At 41.9% G+C, this 7,254-nt stretch overlaps 1 long non-coding RNA gene across 1 annotated transcript; it reads left to right on the plus strand.

Annotated features, from left to right (window-relative positions):
• Positions 1 to 627: 627 nt before the first annotated feature.
• Positions 628 to 2,687, plus strand: LOC116683769 (uncharacterized). Its single transcript, XR_004330702.1, has 2 exons — positions 628 to 727; positions 2,493 to 2,687. It is a non-coding gene; the product is annotated as an uncharacterized LOC116683769 (long non-coding RNA).
• Positions 2,688 to 7,254: the final 4,567 nt, after the last annotated feature.

Raw genomic sequence — 7,254 nt, forward strand, 5'->3', positions numbered from 1 at the left:
ATCACCTCAAACTTGCCCCAAACGGACCCCACTGTATTCCCTTAAAGAAGCACCAGGCCTGCCTTGTGTTTAAATATAGTAAACACAGTCACTAGAATTCACTCACACCTCCCATTAATTCTTCTAACCCTTGTATCATTATCTCTGCATGTCCCCCCCCCTTCCTCCATGGTCTACTAAAGGCCCTTCAGCAGACGGCAAGCTGGCGCCAGAGCAGGAAAGAAGGGCAGAAGGAGGAGGAGGAGGAGGAAGAGGATTATGTTGTGGAGAAGGTTTTGGACCGCAGAGTGGTGAAGGGAAGAGTAGAGTTTCTGCTGAAATGGAAGGGGTTCTCAGAGTATGAGTCTAGAATATTAATGCTTGGTGTTCTTGGTCCTGAGATATATCATATATATTTACATATTGCAAATAGGTGTCAGCATGGTATCATGCCCTCAAAGTGAAGGTTGGTATTATGACACTAGGTTGCAGACCCACAAATAACCTTACAAGATGGCAATAGAAAAAGGAATAATAGGAATGACAATTAGATTGAGAATGGATTGTCTAAAAACAAAGTGTGAGGAGATGTTCTTCTGTCTGCACTCACCTTTCCAGTGAGGATAACACATGGGAGCCACAAGACAGCCTGGACCTGGACCTTATCACCGAGTACCTGCAGAAACACAAGGAGACGGAGGAGAAGAAGAAGAAGGAGGGCAAGAGGAAAGGTGTCAGGGAGGAGGAGGTGAGTGAAGGAAAGAGGGTACTCCAGACTGAAGAGTCCCAGAAATCTAATCTCAATATTAATGAATGCACACAGAGGGTTTAACAAATGTCTTTTAGGATTTATATATCCTACCGTAATTCCTCAAAGAAAAGCCGGTAGTCAATTAAACTGGTTTGGGGATTGGGCTGGCCCCTCCATAACATCCATCTGGTTCATCTGGAACCAAGACTTTGCTCCTTCCTGGTGTGTTTGGGTCCTTGTCTTGTTGAAAGACCCAGTTTCAAAGGCATCTCCTCCTCAGCATAATGCAACGTGACCTCTTCAAGTATTCTGATGTATTGAAACTGATCCATGATCCCTGGTATGTGATAAACAGGCCCAACACCACAGTATGAGAAACATCCCATAACCACCATGCTTTACTGTCTTCACAGTGGACTGGGGCTTGATTTCAGTGCAGGGGGGTCGGAGGACAAACTGCGGCTCCTAGACCCAAAAAGAACAGTTTCCCTCTCGTCATTCCCCAGAATGTTGCTCTATTTCTCCGTTGGCCAGTCAATGTGTCCTTTGGTTGTTTCCCACGTCGGTCAGGCTTTGGATGCCATTTCAAGGCATCTGAAATCCTTTTGGCAGAGCAGCTTATAATCTTCTGTACTTCTTTAGGTTTTCCCCTCTCATATAAACTTTTTAATCAAAGTCTTCTGTTTCTCAGAGCAATGTCTGGAACGAGCCATTTTGCTGAGTATTTCAGTGTCAAATGCACTATAACCAGCATGCACAATATGTGCTTCCTTCCTTCCTTAAATATGTATATATACAGTATATAGATTAAATATGGGCCATAACTGACACCTGTTTCTTCACAGAATCAATCAGCTCACTAATTGAACACAACACTGCTATTATTGTAAACATGCTCCTTTCAATTACAGATTCAATTCCACAGAATGAGCAGCATGCATGTCATGACTGTTGGTTTTCTAGGACTCTACAACACTTACTAGTAAATGACTTGCCATGTAGAAATATAACTTTTACCAAAAAAATATGATTTATGAGTTTAGTGATGCTATTATTTTAAACACAACTTTACATCAAAGCTATTTTTTTAAACATCCATGACCACAACATGTGTTTTTCAGAGAAGTCAGTGATGCTCAGCAGTTTTATTCCAGAGCACAGCAGAAAGCTCTGCTGAGCTTCAGAATGCTTGAGGAAATGTAGCTTGTGTGGACAATACCACATTCCACTACCATATTACTTTCTTACACAATACTGCTGGCTATACAAGTTTGATTTAGCAAAAACAACATAAAACAAAAGGTCAAAGGTCAACTGGTGCCCCTCATTGCTAATGTCTATCAGTAACTATGGTTCCAATTTACTTTACTGGAGTAGAGCTAGCAACATGAAGACAACACGGTAACCCCTACGGATACCAGTGAGAGCTAAAAATCTGTGGGAAAATGTTACATTTACAACTTTCCCGGCTCAAAAAATCTCGGGTGATCCCCCATTTGTTACCGGCTGGCTAAAGGCTGGCAACAAAATGGAGGCCACACATAAATTGATCAAAAGTAGTTTATTTATCACAAACTAACCAACAATGGATGTTACATTTCCCACACTGCAACTCCATAATAGTGATGTTGGTAGATAATTAAGAAAGGTAATGTCAAACAATGTTCCATAGACATGCTCTAAATGTTGTTTTCTAGTTTAAGATAGAGCTCTACAGCATGGCACCTCACTAACTCACTCTCTTGGTTTTCTCTGTTGATAGAAACTGAGAGGAAGAGGAGTCAAACGTCACCGCGGTCAGCAGTGTGACAAATCCTTCACAACATCAGGATATTTAAAGATTCATCAGAGAGTTCACACTGGAGAGAAACCTTACAGCTGTGCTCAATGTGGGGCAGTTTTCACACTACAGAGTACCCTGAAAAGACATCAACGCATTCACACTGGAGAGAAGCCGTACAGCTGTGAACAATGTGGGAAACATTTTCTCGTGGTGGTAACCTTAAATCTCACCAGCGCATTGATACTGGAGAGAAGCCGTACTGGTGTGAACAATGTGGGGAAACCTTTTCTCGTGGTGATGCCTTAAATCTCACCAGCGCATTCACACTGGAGAGAAGCCGTACTGGTGTGAACAATGTGGGGAAACCTTTTCTCAGAGTGGTAACCTTAAAAGACACCAGCGCATTCACACTGGAGAGAAGCCGTACAGCTGTGATCAATGTGGGGAAACGTTTTCTCAGAGTGGTCACCTTAAATCTCACCAGCGTATTCACACTGGAGAGAAACCGTACTGGTGTGAACAATGTGGGAAAATGTTTTCTTATAGTAGTCACCTTAAAAGACACCAGTGCATTCACACTTCCTCGTTGTGAACATGTTTCAGAGCCAAGCGGTTTCCTCCTCCTCATGCCCTGATAGCTGTGTTGTTATATTCTGATCTTCTCTCCACATTGAAGGCTGACAACAGTAACTCTATCTTCTGAACAGCATGTATGTTGTCCTGGCTACGACTACATATTACGCTCCCTCCCTTTGAAGGGGTAGTCCTGTCATTCATGTAGATAGTTTTAACCCTCTGCTTTGAACCGTAGCGGACTCAGTTCTGAGACGCAGGCAGCACAGTTGCTTTTAACCAACTGTAAGACCCAGGCGGACCCACAAGGGCATGCTGGGAAACGCCAGCCTCTCAGCTGATCTAACAGCTGATTGGTTCAGAATTTACTGAACATGATGAAGTTATTATGAAGTTTTTATTGATTTTGAATTGGAGGGATTTTAACTGCTAATTGTTTAATTTGCAGGCCAGAACACATGTGTGGCGGATAGTGACGTTTAGAAGTCAGAGAGACTAAATTTGTTCAGATTACAGATCATCTCCAGTCTGTTGTTTATTAAAATCAGCAACAGATCACATGTAGAGCTTTTTGAGAGCTACTCTGTCATAATAAAAACAACTAGAGATTGTACCAGCTGATATATGGGTCTGATAACATTTTATTAAACCGGACCACAGTGTTCCCCTCACTTCCTGTCCAGCCTAAAGGCTACGTAAACATCTGGAAACTGTCCGACTTGGGAGCGGATTCTGGCCCCCGGCTCTCGTCCCCTTTACAGGCCAACGAGCCTCATGTGAGCTGTCCCGCTCTGTTCTTTACAACTCAAGGGACAGATGTGCAAACAGTGACTATTGAGTCTTTTAACTGCAAGGTATTTTCCAACTAAATAACACAAATGAGTACAACCTTTATAGTAACCAATAGAAACAATTAGCTACTTTTCAGACAATTATGGAACTGATTAAGTTGAAGAAAATAATGTGATGTATTTGGTGTAACAATTATAATCTAATCAACTAAAATATGATTATAACCAGAAGACAGAATGAAGGAGTGTTGAAAGGAGGTTCAGTTGAAAATCCAAGAAACCCAAAGCTAAAGCTAAAAATATATGTTCTGCTTGAAATATAACTCACAGCTAAAATATGTGTTTGCTTTAAGTATAACTCTCACCTAAAAAATGTGTTTGTTAGAAATATAACTCACAGGTAAAATATATATATACTGCTTAAAGTGTGTCATGTCACCCATTAATGAATTGTTTTGATGAAAGTATGAACTAAATATTAGAAACGGCTAAAACTAAAAAACTAGTATTTGTGAGGTGTGACCTTTGGCACACTTTTAAGTGTGCTAAGGGTCCCTTACTGTAACAAGTGGAACTGGTCGGAACTGGTCATCTGCTGTGGCCACCTGTGTGATAACGCAGTGGTGGAAATACCCTGTTTTCCAGAAGGGAGGGGGTTTTTAGCCTTGACTTTTAGTATAAATATGAGTTGATGTGGCCACTTTCTTCAACAAAAGCATACCCACCTATCGGGTTTTATCTAGTCTCTGATTTTGATACTCTTTGCTTTTCGGGCAGAAAGGGAAGGAAATATTTCTGTTTTTTGTACTTGTTTTTTGACTATTCACTAAAGAATAAAACCACCTGAGCTTGTTGTGAGCTAGGGGACCAAAAGACTTGTATTCCTTGATTTTAGTCATTTAATTTCTCTCTGTCACACCTCAGCTTTCCGAGGGTAGAAGTTTCCCTCCCGTGAGGGCAGTTAAGACTCCTCTATAACCACCTGGGTGAGTTGCAGCCCGGCGGGGATCGACATTGACAGTCAGACCTCCTGTTATCTCCTAGTGGGGGTGCATTCCCCATCCGCTCTGCCGGGCAGAGCCACCGAGCACTTAGCCTCTCTTAGAACGGCGACCAACAAAAGCTAGCGGGCGTCCTTGAGAAGGAGGGGACCTCCGGTGACCCTGGGAGGAACGGTTCCTAACCGTTAGTACTAAAGAAAAATCATTGGTTGTAAAGATCCCCTCGTGCAGCGCTTAGAATATACAGGGGGACAAGAGCCCGTTAGTGGGTGACGTCTGGGGTAAAAATCTGAAAAGGCCTCTTGCCTCGCCTCCGGTGTCCCTGATCCGAGTGGGGGCCCTTTAAATTTAGCAAGGGTGTGTGTGTCTCTAGTAAAAAGAAACTAAACTAATTATTACTAAATATAATAATTACTAATTAATTTTTTGTGTTTAAGTGTTAAATTAGCAGTCACTGTGTGTGGATCGAAAATCTAGCATTTATACAATCAGGGAAGTATCAAAGTAACTCCTTTTAATATAGGCCTAACCATCCGCCCCGCTGATAGTAACGGGTGGTATTATACGGCAGAAGCGGGCATAGTAGGGACGGGGGTTACTGAGGTGAAGGTATAAAAGGAGTTAGCCCTTAACCAAACGAGAGCGATACGACACCTCAGTAACTGTCACACCGTTCGACACCTTTAAATTAGAAGTTTAAACAGAGACACAACAGGAAGAATAAATCCATCAAATCAAGTCCCCAATAATCAGCATGTGGCCTTGTTTTATTTCAGGTAGTCAGCATGGAGCTGTTCCACATTCCCAGACATTTAAAACAAGTCAATCATTGGCGTTATTCTACGAGTCAGATGAATAAATCAGCTGCCTGCTATTTGAGCTGCTCTGTTTCCTGCGGCTCCGTCATTCTTTAGTGTCCTCTGGAAACAGGTTGCTGTCCTTTGTTTCTTTTGGAGGACATCATCAGTGTCTTTGCTGTAGTCTGAAGAAACTCCAACAGATTTAAAACCACATGCAGTCACAGAAAATACAAACAGGGAATAGAAAATGTCAGACAAAGAATATGAAATGAAAAGTCCCCAAAGTACGAAAATATAATGTTAATCTACCAACAACAATAACTGGAGAGCATCCAATTAAACATGGCCGACTTCCAGTATGTCGGTAATGAAGAGAGGAATGTTTGGACATATTACAGACTCATTTTATTTTTATTTAACCTTTATTTAACCAGGAACAATCCATTGAGTTACAGTAACTCTTCTTCCAGGGAGTCCTGCCAAGACAGGCGGCAATGAGTTTCATAAAACATAAAAGACAGGACAATTGTTCCATACTACACCACAAACAAGACATTACACTTAACTTAAGATAATGCAGACATCCAACTTAAAGGGCACCTAGTTAAAAGCAATTACACTGTTCAGGCAGAGTTGACTTTAAAAGGTTTTAAACCAAATTTGACCTAAAGTCCAAATTCAGGCCTTCCACACATTGGTTGTTAAACCATGGACCAAATCGCTGTGTAGTCTCACAATGCTAAAACTTTTTGTGTTCCAACATTTGGAAGTTTTTGATATTTAAAGGGTTCAAAAGTGTGTTCAAAGGTTAAAACTAAAAGCCCTAGAGCAGCCATGCCACGTCAAGGCTCAAATAAGAAAGCAGCCCGGAGAAGTACTAAACTGAACATTCCTTTTTCTGTTCATCCTAAAGTCCTTAAACATGTATTTTCTAAATTATAGAAAAGATCACGTGACCGGTGTTTGCAAGGGTTGCTCAGAACTGAGGCCCTGCATCCTCCTCTGCATTTTACAATAAAAACCAGGTCATTCTTTCTCATTCAACGTCAGTCATTTTATTTGTTACCACTGTGACTTAGTGAAATGTCTGCAGGCGCAAAAAGGTCCTGGAAAAGCAACAATGTGCTTCAATAAGCGGTCCACAACGCAGTAAAGTAAGCATTGCTGCAACACATCAGGACAGAGCTTGAGAGGCAGGGAGACAACAGGCAGATATGAAACCTGAATTGATGACAAGAAGAAATTTGAGTTTAAGCTAGCCAAAAGGGAGGACGGATTGAGATATAACAATGTACGCATTATTGGACTGTAAAAGAAGACCCAGTGCGATTCCTGCAGAAACAGCTACTGGTTTGGAGTCCCTCCTTACAGAACAGGGCCACCATCAACATGGACAGAGCACACAGAATCAACGTCAAGGGTACAATGACACATACGCTGATTTGAAGGTGTCTGAGATACCAGGACCGCCAAGCAATTCTTCAGGGGTCAGCAGGAAGGCCCGATCAGTACTCCAATGCAACGCTGCACTTTAAGCCTGACTACAGTGCTTTCACCGTCCAACAGCACCAGAAGT

Source organism: Etheostoma spectabile, unplaced genomic scaffold, assembly GCF_008692095.1.
Source record: "Etheostoma spectabile isolate EspeVRDwgs_2016 unplaced genomic scaffold, UIUC_Espe_1.0 scaffold00019106, whole genome shotgun sequence".
NCBI classification, from domain to species: Eukaryota; Metazoa; Chordata; class Actinopteri; order Perciformes; family Percidae; genus Etheostoma; species Etheostoma spectabile.